Below are 16,440 nucleotides of genomic sequence, written 5' to 3'. Positions count from 1 at the left end.
TAATGTTCACAGATCCAGCTTGCCCCCTAAGAGGTAAGTGGAACTCGTAATTATAACATGGTGAATTAGAAAAGCGCTAACCATAATAAAGTATTGTAGCCTATTGTGTAGTATGTGACATTGAATATGACAGATAGCAACACACGGCTCCGCCGTTGTCGGTAAAGTTCAAACACGGAATTGCTTAACATGAGTACGATAGCTTTCTAAAACTTTGCAGGTTAAATTAGGTGTTTGCAAACGTGACGAAGTGTTTCGAAAGAACAGGGAAAGGCGTACTCGTTGACGATGCTTTATATATTAGCTATAATGTACGTTTCCTTGAAGGTGGGCAGAACATGGCAATAGCCGTGCAAGTGATTACATTATCTTAAGTAGATCAGTGCAATTCGGACCATTTAGTGTTCCAAATGAGCATAGGCAAACATTTAATATATTTTTTCCTGTTTGGAATTAAGATATATTGCTCTACTGTGGCCTTTTGCCCGTTGTGTTGCAAAGCTAGCCCAGTAAACGTCTCGTGTGGTTTGTGTCCTAGGAGCAATATGTATAACTCCAAGAAGCTTTACATTTCGGAAGCACTTGCATGACTGTGGTAATCCCTCAATTAAACCCAGACGGTAATCACCTTCCGCTAAGATTTGGTAGAAGCTATTTATTTATTTACTTATTTATTTATTTATTTACCTAGCTACCTACTAAATTATTTACTTTTTTTTACTTAATAATAATAAATACCTACCATCGGAGTTGCGTAGTATGTATTGCGAATGTACTGGTTATATATTGTATGCAATTATGTTGTAAGAAGTGTCAGAAAAACATTGTTAGGGCAGTTAAAGTGATACGATAGCAGACCAGTGAGGGTGTAACAAACATGGAGATATATGTGCTGCTTCGTTGTTTCTTTAATAGCCATAATATTTCACCTATATGAAAACATGCGTGCATTCGCCTATATATATATATATATATATATATATATATATATATATATATATATATATATATATATATATATATATATACTTGAAATGTTAAGCCATGCTGAGTAAGAACGTGTTGTCAAAAGCGTTTAAAGCTAGTTTACCATGTGAGCCCTAATTCCCAATTTTGTATGGTCTGCAGCAGATTGAACAGATTGTTTTCGATCGAGCGTTTGCCACTATATACTGGGTATCTAACTCAATCCTCTTCGCTTGCAGTGTACACGAGAGTGATAAGTTTTATACATATTTCAAGGCAATGAAACCAAAGAGGCGGAACTTCTGCTCTGTTCCCGGGTGCGCGGCAAACTCCAGGAGAGTATCCGAAGATCGGAAACGTTCCCTGTTTGTTGTCCCTAAGAGCCCTACCCTGAGAGAAAAATGGGAAGACAACTAGCAACTGCGCAAAGGAAGCTTGACAACCATGAGTACGGTGTGCGAGGCACATTTTGAGCCACATCATGTTATCCGAGACTTTGTCCACATCATAAACGGCAAAGTCAGGCTGCCCCGTGAGCGGCCAAAGCTAGCCGTTGGAGCGGTACCTGTCGGAGTCAGCGCAGGGTATCGACTGCAGGGCGATGGAGGGGAAGATACCAAGCAGCCGACGCATCCTGATCACACCAAACTGTTCGGCGCAGCAACCTTAGATGACACTGAAGACCCGTGAGGCATCAACGGCGCAGTGCGAAAAGAGAAAAAGGTCATCCAGCGCTGCGAGCCTTACGGAAAATCTGCTAATGAAGTATAACAAAGCAGATCACTCCATGAATGACGGTAGTCTGGAGATAGACTGTGTAGACAGCAATGACCAGAAAAACACGCTGGCCCACCTGTCTCTGATGTCGCCTTCAACATCCAGATGGACAGCTCTTCAGTTCCCGAACGTTGGTGGTGTGTTCTACGTGATCTCTAGACTGGCACCACCAGCAGAAATTTATCATGAACGAGTTGCATTCCTGACCTATGAGGAAGACACACTGCTGTGCCGGGCCCACATTAACGGCACTCTTTACGATGAAAGGAAAGGTCTTTCCCTGGCAGATGCGGAAGAACATATAAAGAAAGTTGATGCAAAGTCAGTGTGCCGAGGCGCCATAGGGAAGAATGAGCTTGCTGAAAACCATGTCAGGATTACAGCCTCAGGTCTCGATCTCAATCTCAGGTGCCATGGAGATGTCTTCTACAGTACAAGCTGCCAGTGCAGGGTACCTGACAAAGGTGAGCCGATTGCATACGAGTCAGATGGAGAAGGGACTCTAAATAAAGGAGTGCGCGCATACTTCAATAAAATATATGTGGTTGAGCAACCGGAAGCGCAAACATAGCGAAACTTACAGCATTATTAATGTGTGCTTTTATTTTCATTAGTTTGCCCTGGTTTTCCACAGTAGTAGAAAAGGAGTGTCGGGCCACACGCATGAATATGGTATGCTTGAGCAAAATAATACACTATATACATATTCCATTAAAGCGATAAATTATAGCCAGTCACGCACACACTTGTACGTGCGTACGTTATCGAGAAAGCGAGAAAGTACGCGTGCGTTGTCTAGTCCAAATAAGTTGTGCAATCAGCAGCCATGAGGAATGTGCGCCTTTGTCTTAACGTTAATGTTTTAACACACAAATAAGCAGGAATTGCGGAGGAAAATATTTAAAAAAATTATGGGGTTGTACGTGCCGAAACCACTTTCTGATTACGAGGCATGCCGTAATGGAGGATTCCGTAAATTTCGACCACCTGGGGTTCTTTAACGTGCACCTAAATCTAAGTACACGGGCGTTTTCGCATTTCGCCCCGATCGAAATGCGGCCGCCGTGGTATGCAACGAAGCAAAGCACGAGGAAAATATTGCCGGGCACGGGCCAGTGTGTAACAGCTGAAAGGGAGTTTTCTACAGACAACGCTAATTTGTTCTCTCCAGTGCAAGTGACTGTCTAAAGTAACACCTAAATATTTAAATGAATCAACACATTCCAGAGTTCGGTTCGCTAGAGTCAAAGTGAACTCACTGTAGTCTAGTATGTTCCTGTTAGAGTGAAATATGATATACTTAGTTTTATCAGTATTAGGGCCTTCCAACTACTCGGTATGCCTCCAACCGACTATCGCGGACAACGTGAGTCTCTTTGCACGTAAGTCTGAGGCTCGGAGGAGGAGCTGTGGCGCTTGAAAGTAACCTGGGGCCTGACGAACCAACCGACTGAGCTATCTTTCCGGGCAACATCGAAGGGTCACGAGCTCAAATCACCTGTTATGTTCCTTTTTTTTTTTCTCACCCCTTTTTTCTTTCTTTTTTTTCTTTCTTTTAATGTCTTTTCCTTTATTTTATCACTGTACGGGAACCCTCCTAAAAAAAAAAGAAAAAAAAAGAGAGATATACATCTTCAAATATGTATGGCCTCACACTCACATGTGCAGGTCATAAATACCAGGTTCTCTAGCCGAGTGCCATCCATGCGGTATAACCGAGCTCAGATTGGTCCACCTTGACTGACCAAATATGGCACCACTGTAGGTTAAATGAGGCGTACAACTCCTGCGGGACCCGCCGTGGTTGCTCAGTGGTTATGGTGTTAGACTGCTGAGCACGAGGTCGCGGGATCGGACCCCGACCAAGGCGGCCGCATTTCGATGGGGGCGAAATGCGAAAACACCCGTGTACTTAGAATTGGTGCACGTTAAAGAACCCCAGGTGGTCGAAATTTTCGGAGTCCTCCACTACGGCGTGCATAATCAGAAAGTGGTTTTGTCACGTACAACCCCATAAATTAATTTTTAATTTAACTCCTACGGGGACGGTAGAGTATCCGTCTCCAGTGCAAGAGGACCGTGATTCAAATCCCGGTGCCGCGCTATTCTCCACCGGAAAATACAAAAAAAAAAAAAACCGTGTGTTGAGAAAATTGCACAAACAGGCCTGGAGTGCGGCCTGATCCCGGTGACCAGAACCGGTAACGCACTCTCTCACCAGAGCAGGATTGGCCACCCTGGTGCAGTACTTGGCCACAACCTCCTATATGAATACAACAATCGAACCCCGGCCCTCAGTCCCCAGCAGCCACGAAGCAACTGACCACGGCGGCGGTCAGATCTGTGACGCTGCAGAGGGTGCTAAGAATACCTGGCTCCGGACAGGCCGCCATTGGAATCTGAACCTGGCAACGTTTAACGTTAGAACGCTATCTAGTGAGGCAAGTCTAGCAGTGTTATTGGAGGAATTAGAGGGCAGTAAATGGTATATAATAGGGCTCAGTGAGGTTAGGAGGACAAAAGAAGCATATACAGTGCTAAAAAGCGGGCATGTACAGTGTTACCGGGGCTTAGCGGAGAGACGAGAACTAGGAGTCGGATTCCTGATTAATAAGGAAATAGCTGGTAACATACAGGAATTCTATAGCATTAACGAGAGGGTGGCATGTCTTGTTGTGAAACTTAATAAGAGGTACAAAATGAAGGTTGTACAGGTCTACGCTCCTACATCTAGTCATGATGACAGGAAGTCGAAAGCTTTTATGAAGACGTAGAATCGGCGATGAGTAAAGTCAAAACAAAATACACTATACTGATGGGCGACTTCAATGCCAGGGTAGGCAAGAAGCAGGCTGGAGACAAGTCAGTGGGGGAATATGGTATAGGCCCTAGGAATAGCAGAGGAGAATTATTAGTAGAGTTTGCAGAACAGAATAATATGCGGATAATGAATACCTTTTTCCGCAAGCGGGTTAGCCGAAAGTGGACGTGGAGGAGCCCGAATGGTGAGACGAGAAATGAAATCGACTTCATACTCTGCGCGAACCCTGGCATCATTCAAGATGTAGACGTGCTCGGCAAGGTACGCTGAAGTGACCACAGGATGGTAAGAACTCGAATTAGCCTAGACTTGAGGAGGGAACGAAAAACTGGTACACAAGAAGCCAATCAATGAGTTAGCGGTAAGAGGGAAACTAGAGGAATTCCGGATCAAACTACAGAACAGGTATTCGGCTTTAACTCAGGAAGAGGACCTTAGTGTTGAAGCAATGAACGACAACCTCATGGGCATCATTAAGGAGTGCGCAATAGAAGTCGGTGGTAACGCCGTTAGACAGGAAACCAGTAAGCTATCGCAGGAGACGAAAGATCTGATCAAGAAACGCCAATGTATGAAAGCCTCTAATCCTACAGCTGGAATAGAACTGGCAGAACTTTCTAAGTTAATCAACAAGCGTAAGCCAGCGGACATCAGGAACTATAATATGGATAGAATTGAACAGGCTCTCAGGAACGGAGGAAGCCTAAAAACAGTGAAGAAGAAACTAGGAATAGGCAAGAATCAGATGTGTGCGTTAAGAGACAAAGCCGGCAATATCGTTACTAATATGGATGAGATAGTTCAAGTGGCTGAGGAGTTCTATAGAGATTTATACAGTACCAGTGGCACCCACGACGATAGTGGAAGGGAGAATAGCCTAGAGGAATTCGAAATCCCACAGGTAACGCCAGAAGAAGTAAAGAAAGCCTTAGGAGCTATGCAAAGGGGGAAGGCAGCTGGGCAGGATCAGGTAACAGCAGATTTGTTGAAGGATGGTGGTCAGATTGTTCTAGAGAAACTGGCCACCCTGTATACGCAATGCCTCATAACCTCGAGCGTACCGGAATCTTGGAAGAACGCTAACATAATCCTAATCCATAAGAAAGGGGACGCCAAAGACTTGAAAAATTATAGACCGATCAGCTTACTGTCCGTTGCCTACAAAGTATTTACTAAGGTAATCGCAAATAGAATCAGGAACACCTTAGACTTCTGTCAACCAAAGGACCAGGCAGGATTCCGTAAAGGCTACTCAACAATAGACCATATTCACACTATCAATCAAGTGATAGAGAAATGTGCAGAATATAACCAACCCTTACATATAGCTTTCATTGATTACGAGAAAGCGTTTGATTCAGTCGAAACCTCAGCAGTCATGGAGGCATTACGGAATCAGGGTGTAGATGAGCCATATGTTAAAATACAGGAAGATATCTATAGCGGCTCACAGCCACCGTAGTCCTCCACAAAGAAAGCAACAAAATCCCTATAAAGAAAGGCGTCAGACAGGGAGATACGATATCTCCAATGCTATTCACAGCATGTTTACAGGAAGTATTCAGAGGCCTGGAGTGGGAAGAATTGGGGATAAAAGTTGATGGAGAATACCTTAGCAACTTGCGATTCGCTAATGATATTGCCTTGCTTAGTAACTCAGGAGACGAATTGCAATGCATGCTCACTGACCTGGAGAGGCAAAGCAGAAGGGTGGGTCTGAAAATTAATCTGCAGAAAACTAAAGTACTGTTTAACAATCTCGGAAGAGAACAGCAGTTTACGATAGGTAGCGAAACACTGGAAGTGGTAAGGGAATACATCTACTTAGGGCAGGTAGTGACCACGGATCTGGATCATGAGACTGAAATAACCAGAAGAATAAGAATGGGTTGGGGTGCGTTTGGCAGGCATTCTCAAATCATGAACAGTAGGCTGCCACTATCCCTCAAAAGGAAAGTGTACAACAGCTGTGTGTTACCAGTACTCACATATGGGGCAGAAACCTGGAGGCTTACGAAAAGGGTTCTGCTGAAATTGAGGACGACTCAACGAGCTATGGAAAGAAGAATGATGGGTGTAAGGCTAAGGGATAAGAAAAGAGCAGATTGGGTGAGGCAACAAACGCGGGTAAACGACATCTTAGTTGAAATCAAGAAAAAGAAATGGGCATGGGCCGGACATGTAATGAGGAGGGAAGATAACCGATGGTCACTAAGAGCTACGGACTGGATTCCAAGGGAAGGGAAGCGTAGCAGGGGGCGGCAGAAAGTTAGGTGGGCAGATGACATTAAGACGTTTGCAGGGACAACATGGCCACAATTAGTACATGACCGGGGTAGTTGGAGAAGTATGGGAGAGGCCTTTGCCCTGCAGTGGGCGTAACTAGGCTGATGATGATATTTTCTGAAAACCATTTAGCTACTTTTAGCAGTTCACGAGATATAGTGTCTTGTAATGACGAGAGGGAGTCCGCTGAGTAAACTAAAGCGGTATCATCAGCGTGCATCAAAACTTTTGAGAGGTTAAGTGCGCCCGGTAAATCATTTATATATAACGAAAACAGAACAGGGCCTAAAACCGAGCCTTGCGGTACACCGCTTACGATATCTGTGAAAGAAGAATGATGTTTGTTAATCACCACTTGTTGCCTTCGTGCCTTAAAGTAGCTGTGGATGAATTGAAGGGCGTTTCCAACGATACCATAAGATTCCAGCTTTACTAACAGTATGGAGTGACAGATCGTATCGAACGCCTTTCTTGCATCAAGAAAGATTGACACAGCAATGTTATTCTTGTTAAGAGCAGAGTTAAGCGATTGCGAAAGTGTTAAGACTGCGGTTAATGTAGATCTACCTGCAACAAAGCCATGCTGCTGCGGGCAGATAACGTTATTGCTTACAAGAAATGCATTTAACTGCAGCACAATGAGCTTTTCGAATAGTGTGTTAACTACACTAAGAATTGAAATAGGTCTATAACTACTCGGATGGTTCGGATCACCATTTTGTATACAGGGATAACCTTTGACACTTTCAGTATATTTGGATAAACATTACTACTTATCGCATGGTTAAACACGTGACAAAGGGGCACACATAAGACATCAATATTGTTTTTCAATATCTTAACTTGAATGCCGTCAAGTCCGGATGCTTTATTAACCGATAATTTGCCTACGATACTTTTTATTTTCTCAACAGTTATTTCATCGAATGAAAAATCACTGTCGACGCTTCTCTGGATCCTGGTTGTGGGAATTGAAAGTACGGACTGATTATATTGTCACCAATATACTGTTTATCCTGTAATCCTACTACATTTCTTACTATTTTCCATACTTGCCTTCCATTGCCATTTAGTCGTTTAATCAACTTCGTATAATAGACCTCTGATTTGCGAAGTAGCATAACTGATTTGTTCCGAAAAAATTTAAACTGGCTTTTGTAGTAGTTGTTAGTTTTGTTATGTTTTAATTTATTATGATAGTATTCTTTCCTTTTCAGTAGAGCAAGTATGGACTCATTCATCCACGCACATATGGCGTAATCATAGCTGTGTCGTGAAGCGTACCGCGACGTTCATATTCTTCGCTCATTGCAAATGATTGTTACATACATTGCCATTTATCATACTCTAAGCAGACGCTGCCAGACGAGGTGGCGCGGATGAGCACATCTCGATGGACAATCGGCGATCCTATCAACTAAGAATTTGTGCAGCTTCCACAGTGCTGCAACAAGCCAGTCATTTTACTCCTTAGCGCCAATGTTACATCCATTGTTTATTTATTTATTTACACAATACTGCAGGCAGCAATGCTGCCCAAGCAGGAGACGGATTACAAAAGATGCTTTTTCAACATATATTCAAATGAAACACGAGATGTGCATTCAACAATACGTTCTGCTAAATGATTCCATTCTTCGCTCGTAAGTGGAAAAAATGATTTCTGGAAGATTTTAGTGCTTGCAAAGTATGACTGGAATACATTAGAATGAAAAATACGCGACGACCTTTGTAGAGCATGGGCAATATATGTGGCATCCGTTACAGGAAGTACCTACACTTTCGTGTTACAATGTACTTTTTGTATGTGGCCACTATTCTCCAGTCATGCAGGCGGAGGACAAAGCCGGTCCGCACCACGCAGCATGGTCAGACTGGATCGTATGAGCGCGAGGACGCACACGGGTCCTGTCGGGCAGAAAGCAAACGCTGCGCAATATGCACTACATCTGCATGTAGCTGAGGTCTGCTACGTAGCGCAGATACGGCAGGGTACCCCGACGAGTCCACTGGCTCAGCGCTGTGCTGCTCGCTCATGACAAGCGCGTTTGGCTTAAGTTTTGCGCGTCGGAGCTGCCAAAATCGGGGGCCGCGGCGTCTACAATACCATCCAAAATCGCATGTGAACTGCGCGACACGGTGACATACAGAAGGCGGTGCCTTGTGAGCACGCCCCGCTCTGTCGTAACTTTGGCAGTGAAAGGCATTGAAGGAGGAGCGGAAGCACCGCGAACGCAACGTTTGATTGCCAATAAATCCACTTCTGGTGAAACGCATCGAAGTACTTTTCGTGAAAGAGTGTTTATTAAATACCGTATTTTAACTTCGAATGCTTTTCTCTACTTCGATAAACATTAAGTGGGTCAGGGCCCGCTTAGGTGCCTCCGAATTCGTAAACGTTACGTAAAATTGGTAGAGTTGACATATACACTAACAGCTTGTGACAAAAACCAAGGAAGTGTATTTGAATTAACAGAAAGCAATCACTTACCCCTTTCCTTGAAAATCTTGCCTTTGCCTCAGTCACCTTGGTATCTGTTGTGACCAAGTGGCCACTCGCTCCAGCTTGGAAAGTGTACCCAATTGTCATTGTTCGCTGAAAAACATGGTGAGACATATTCAAGCCGGGACATACCTAAACAGCAATGAAGTATGCCTGGTCCTAATGAAATGGGCAAGACGAGACGCTGTATAAGTAATATTCGCAATGTGGGCATAAACGCAATGCGGTTGAAATCAACAGTGGCATACGAACAACACTTATGGCATAAACGTCGTACCAGTGAGTAGGGATTACTGCTCTCAATATAATGGTAGAACAAAATGCTTGCTTGTAGAACACGTACGGCACGCAGGAAGTGCACGCAGAAAAAGGAACATGCGCAGTGAACACCATGTGCGGGAACCACCACGATAACCACCCAGACGAAAATGGGAGGTCCTTGTGCGTTTTTCCTACGTGTTTTGTTTATTGAGCGACATTGACTATCGGCAAATTACTCGAGACAGATGAAAAGCTTTGAAGACCTTACAGGTATTTCACCTGGCGGGAAAACGTTGGCTGGTAGAGAAGAAAAATTGGAGGACGCTTAAGCTTCGCCTTCAAGAGTGGAACGCGACAGCGTTCCCTTCGACCCGCCAAAGGGTGTAAGACAATATGCTACGGGGCAGCGATCACTTGCGAGGCGCCCCGCATCGGACGCGGTGAGCGTCGAGCAACGCAACGTTCGGCGCAGCGACGAAACGTGCGCCTGAGCAAGCGGAACGAACCAAAGAACTCGGTGTCTCGGAGGGGGAAATGATGCGCGCAGCCAAACGTCGTGATCGACCCGGGCAGAGAGATAGACAGATAGTGACCTAAAGAAAGGAAGGACGCTTGATTCGGAAACACTGGCCAGCCAGAAGACCCACACGCGCTAGCAGCGTACGCCCGTCGCACAGCTTCGAGACACTTGCTGTAAGCGCACAAACACGAGCTGCCATGCACACGTGGAAACAACTGGCTTGAAGTACCGACACTGTCTCTCTTGCCTCTCTATCTTTCTTTTCTTTGTCAGATCTGAGTATTGTACCGCTACGTTTGCAACATCTTTCCCAGCCACAGACATTGGGGCAAGCCGAGACGTCTATCACGCATGTCCAACGACTCGCGTGTTCTCATAAAACCCATTTGCGCATTATAATATAAATTGGCTTCAATCAATTTTTTTTCTTGTATCTTTTTTGGGGAATTAACTAGGAAGCGATCACGTAAGATATTCATCCAGAATATAAGGTCGGATGCTGGCTCAACTCAGAGGCTCTCGCCGTCATATTCCGTGAAAGTTGACACTATTTTGATGTAAACCATTGGCTCGTCACGGATGACGAATAGCATCCGTGAATGGCGCTTCAGGTACCGCTAGTCGACATAAATGTTCAGGATGCAACACCAATATGACAGCCTATCACAGGACGTTGCACCAGCGTTGTGTTCAGGCAGAGAAAATTGGTTTTTACGTCAGGAAACGCGAGGAAAATGTTACCGCTCTCTCCACGTATACACGGAGATGCCGCATTCAACATATAACCGTGGTATTTAAATAAAACACAGGGTTTTCGCGCGATTAACAAGTGTACCAGTCGATGGTAAGCAACGACTTCAAAAATGATTATGTCCTTTAGAATGCCATCGCTTCTGAGGAGGATATGTAAAATGGAAAAATAAGGGATTCGAAAAAATGATAACACGCTCAAACCTCGAAAATGTTGGGAAAGCCTCTTGGTGCTTGCAAGGTTCATTGAATATTATGTTGTCAGTGTCATAATCTCACCGGGTGTTAATGCGTTTCATTTCTTTTCTCACTCGGGGCTGAGCGTCGTTACTCGTATTGAAGGAAACCGTGCTCACAGTTTAACAGCCATTAAGCTTTCTTCTTTGATTTGCACGATATGAAGAAATGCTCTCTGTATAAGACATTCGAGGTCTACGTGACACTTTCCCCGAGTAGAGTGCAGCTTAAGCGCTTTATCGACTAGCGATTAGTTTACAAGACAGCCGAGCAGTGTCTGCCGACGCCGTCGAAGAACAAACCAAATTAAAGTATGGAGCCTTCGTTTAGTTCGACCGACAGCTTTCGCAGTCAACGCATTCATACTTTGACGAAACCGTATGTCTGCAGATGGGCGCAGATACCCTATCGCCTTGGCCACGCTTTCATAAGAAAATGTGGCGGAAGCTTTGGGCTGTGCACAGAGGCGGTTGCATCGAAGTAAAAAGCTATATTTCTAAAATAAAATAAAAGCACGAAAAGAACAACAACAAAAAAACACGCTCGCCTAATGCATGCGTGGAAAATGCATTCTCAATGGCGCAAGTGCACGTAATAAAAAATTCGTGGGAACCAAATATCTCGATCGTAAAATGATCGCTATGTCACTTGCGCGAATTAAGCTATTCCCGATAAAGAAGTCGACACAAAATGTTTGGCCCGCTAGCTTTTCGCGACCGTGGCTCTGTTCACATTTATTTTCCGGGTTCGTCGAACGTGCGGCGTGCCACCGAGAGGCTTACATAATTTAGAGCATATACTGGAAATATGTGGTCTCCAGTTCAAGTTGCAATTCAATAACATACCTAATCATCTTATAATACCTAGCTGTTCTATACAACACTACCCTCAATATGAATTTGCGTGCCTGAATTGTGTCACGTTTTGTGCATCGTGAGCGGAATATTATGTATTTAGTCTTATCAAAAGCGTAGAATATAATTTTTTTTTCTTCACTGAAAACCGTAAGCGCGAAATAACCGCTCAAACTGGCTGCGAAAGCAATGTCAGTGCTATGCACAGGTGTGTCGAAAGCAGTCAAAGCTACGAACTCCAAGTTATCTGCTGCAAATGTCGGCAATTGTACTCTGGATCCTTCTGTACGTAAATCGCACTTTGCCTACAGTATTAAACACTACCCTTAAACCGTTGTTTCTATAGTGCTGACACATAAAAGTTATTCAAAGCAGACGAGACGTTCTTTTACCGTTTCATATGTGATTGCTCATTGACCTTGGTCTTTTTCGAATGAACAGCGCCAACCCTTTCCTCCTCCAGCAAAAAGAAAAAAAAGGAAAGCCACCAAGCTCCCACAAAACAACACGTTTTGTGGGAGCTTGAGCCAGAATGAACCTTGAGAGCCTTGAGCCAGAGCCTTGAGCCAGAACCTTGAACCAGAACCGGCTCCTCTGCTGGTGTTCGGTGTCTGTAGCAGCTATCGCCAGGAATGAGAAAAAAATATTCCCAGTCAGGTACTCTACCACTGAGCCATGCCAGCGCACGCTAGCACGCAGCGGAAAAATGCCCTATAAACGCGCCTGCTTCTATGCAGCGACAGTCCCATTGACGCACTCACGCTTGCCGCTGGCGACCGTCGAGTACGGAGAGGGCCTGGTGGAGTCCAGCAGCGCCAAGAACAACGGTCGCCACGTCAACGGCTCAGCAAGCTCCTTGAACCAGTGCTGCAGCTTCTGGCTCGCGGCACGCGCAACGTGCACGCGCACAACCGCGCTGGGACTGTCGCTGCATAGAACCAAGATTAAAGACGACGATTATCGGTGCTAGAAAGGCCCCCCGAAGTGCGCGAATTTTTTCATTTTTTTGATGGCACCTGCGGCTGGTCCTTTCGGAGCGCTGCTCTCTGGGCTGCTCTCGAGAGCAGCGTTGTCTTCGAAAGAGCATGCGCGCCTTACGTCCGGCTGTTTCTGTTCCATATATGGCTCTCCTAACGCTTCGAGCGCTCTCAGGCACTCCGAGCCCTGTCGTGGGAGCAGCCGTCGAGTTTGACAGCGTTTCCCGCCACATCAGCGTAACACTCTGCGGTATAACGCAGCGTCGCCGCTGTTGGCGACGGTTGACCGTATAACCGCATGCCTGGTGGCGTCCTGCGTCCGTCGTTTTTTCGCGGGCAGCGCCGCTGGCAGGTTTGGCTATGAAAATGTACAGGCCAATATACAGGTCGCTATAGTAACGTAGTTTCCCGTCTGCCATTTCCTCCTCCGAGAGCTGGTTGCACGTTGGGCTTGCATGCCTGTCCCCTTGTTGTAACTTGTTAAACAGACATTCAACCGTGTTCTCAAACGATCCTCTACTCGAAGCTGGTCCACCCTCCGATGGATGGATGGATGTTATGACCGTCCCCTTTGGAACTGGGCGGTGGGTTGCGCCACCAAGCTCTTGCTATTATACTGCTTAATTTCTTACCCATGTTAAAAAGGAAAAGAAAAGAGAAAATAAAACCACGATGAATTCCCATAACCAAATTTTCTGACCCCCCTATTGTGAACTTTGTTTTTGTACGTGTCGGTTTTCCTGTTGTTTCCCTGCTTTTCTTCCGCCAATCTTCCAATCGCCTTTTACTAGCGAAGTTGAACACAGTGCCGCCCATCGACTAAATAATGCGCCACGTTTCTCGACAACTGTCGTGGCGCCTCAATGAAGAGCAGTGACCACTTCTGTTCACGGGTGGCGCTGTGATCGACTTCCTCAGTTCCGTTACAGGCATAGGTAGCCGTACAAGGTAGCCATTGAAATCTTAAGGAAGAGAGAAAATATTAAGGAAATCTAGGCAAACTGGCTATACTGATTAAGCTTGTATGTAATATCTGGTTAGCACAAGCAGGCTAGGCGACTACTTGTCGCCGCCCCGTTACGAAGGCGATGTCAATAAATCACCGTTGAGTCAAGGTGGAGGGCTGAGTGGAGGAACGTTGTAAAATACGTGGCATAGTCTTATTAGAAACGAGAAAATAATCGAGCGAAAGCAACCGCTACATTGCAGATTGTTTGCACGTGGCGTCGACGACGCAGCTTCTTTTCCTGCTAGCACCCACACATGGCGGCCACGATCACGCCAGAGCACCGTATCATCACGCACACCTAATTTTATTTTTTGACGGTCACCATTTTGCACCGTATTATCGAAGTTATCGATTTGTTGCCCGGTGGCAAGACGTGCCTGCCGTGCTGTCACGTTTCTTTATACGCAACTTATCGACGTGCCAGCTACCCTAAGGTGGCGCCCACGGTGGCGCCAATGCAAACCTGATACCAGCATGTGAGAGAACTGCGCAACTTCAGCGAAGGCGGACGAGAACTAATTGCAGTGAAGTACAAATAGATGAACTATATTTACGGCAACGTGCTTACCTTTCGTGTCAACAAACGTAGCAAAAAATAAGGAATTGTGCTCTAATCCTCATAAGTTCATTATAAGTCAAACCTGGAGATGCTATAGTGAAGTTTTAAATTTAATTTATATCGCGGAGTTGAAGGCTACCAGCGCTCAACGCAAGTACTCGATAAAAAAGTGCCGTTGCTCGTTAGTTACATTAAATAATCGCCAAAATGTGCAGCGGGATGTATACACGTAACTTATACTGGCAACTAAAGTCGACACGAGGAGAAAAAAGGACATGAATGGTATAGGATGCCCCGACTGTGACGACATTGCTGACATCAAGGCGCTCTTTGTCTCACAATTCTCGCGTAAAGGGTGCTTTGCCTGTAAGGCTATAATCGAAGACGACCGAACAGCGGCGCGTCGCCACTTCTCTCTGCGGTCCCATTGGTTTTCTTCGTCAGCTGCCAATACCCTTCTACGTTTCCCACGCTCGTGCGATGGCTCGATGCGTCCTCGTGGAGCGGACTTTTGTTCTCAGTATTGAATCCATTTGCGTGCTTATATTGGGAGCACTGGTCGCGTCAGCCTCTCTTTAATGAAACTGCAGTACGGGGAAACTGCTCGCACGTTTCTAACCACCATACTAAGATGTCTATTTGCAATTCAGTTATTTCGTACGGTTGCCGTACTAGTGTTTCAGTAATGAGTATTCACATCAGTTCCGAAATAAATTTTTGTATTACTGGAAATATAAATAAAGAGACACGAAATCAGCGGATAGAATACGGCAATGCTTTGGTACGAAATACAAGGATGAGTAATCTTGCATTGAAAGCCGAATGAACGTCAATGATGTAGTGTGCGGTTGAAGATTCATTTATTAAATATAGCACGACGGAAAAATAAAGAAAAATATCCGGAATAATATTCCGACCCCACTTATAGAGGAACAGGCTCGCATAGCTAGAGATTCAAGGTGATGTTTCGATCTGGAAGCGCGCGTAGCTTAGCCCTCAGGGCCATTAATTATCGCACTGGACAAGCGTCACGGCGAGCCTAAGCCACTGTCGTCTGTGAGAAACGGAGCAGCCCGGGCAGCTCGCGACTCTTCGAATGGCAATGTCAACCGAGCCGGCGGAGGCTGCACGTGACTCGCTGCGGACGTGCAATCTGCACGAACGACGAGCGAGTGCCGCGGTTAAACGCAGTGGCTCATCGGCCGGGGATCTTGGGCAGCATTTAAATGAACCGAAAAAAAAAACGCTCGCGTACTTAGATTTCGGTGAACGCTAGCAATCGGTGATAAAAATTACCCGCTATGGCTTCCCGCCTAATACGCCACATTATCTTGGAACGTTAGCCACCGCGATTTAGATGCGACGCTCGACCATGGATAGTTCAGATTGATAAAATCCGCAGACTTCTGTTTGCTAAAAGAAATAGCAGAAGAGGAATGATAGGTAGTGAGCATTATTAATAATAATAAACAAATATTTGTCGGCAGCACACAATGAGACTGTTTAGCACTACAAGCTAGCGTATGATACGGTGTCGCTCTTTAGATGACAACAGATGCTTGATTCACGAATTATGATACTTCGATCGTTGTTGGTCGAGACCGGAAGCGAAATAGATGCCAATGTTTTCTCATTTCGCACAAATAACGAAAGAAAGTTTCTGCCTAATTGAATTTGTGGAGACAAAGTTAAGATGCACATTGATCTTGAAAAGAGAGTGAGAGAGAGAGAGAGGGAGGGAGAGAAATGCTCGTCGAGCTCACGCTTTGCTCATCGCTCAGAGAAGAGACGAGCTGCGCATCGGCAACGAAATGCTACGCAGCCAATTGCGACTTTGTGATGCGGTGTAACTGAAGGAACCGTGTAACAACAGCGTGACCAGCGTCTTTCCTGTCCCGAACCGTTTCTTTTTTCAGCCCC

At 45.3% G+C, this 16,440-nt stretch overlaps 2 protein-coding genes across 3 annotated transcripts in view; one reads left to right on the top strand and one right to left on the bottom strand.

The window, feature by feature from the left end:
* Positions 1 to 9,440, bottom strand: part of LOC140212788 (uncharacterized) — a 34,180-nt gene extending 24,740 nt beyond the window's left edge. Inside the window, exon 1 of the mRNA XM_072286716.1 lies at positions 9,342 to 9,440. The gene's annotated coding sequence lies outside the window, so the exon portion shown is untranslated. The remainder of the gene's footprint in view (positions 1 to 9,341) is intronic.
* The window catches only part of LOC140216711 (uncharacterized), a 350,595-nt gene that overhangs the window by 117,148 nt on the left and 217,007 nt on the right, over positions 1 to 16,440 (top strand). The gene's annotated exons all lie outside the window — the stretch shown is intronic.

The sequence above is a fragment of the Dermacentor andersoni genome, chromosome 3, assembly GCF_023375885.2.
Source record: "Dermacentor andersoni chromosome 3, qqDerAnde1_hic_scaffold, whole genome shotgun sequence".
In the NCBI taxonomy this organism is placed as follows: Eukaryota; Metazoa; Arthropoda; class Arachnida; order Ixodida; family Ixodidae; genus Dermacentor; species Dermacentor andersoni.
This window is presented reverse-complemented; position numbering and strand designations above follow the sequence as displayed.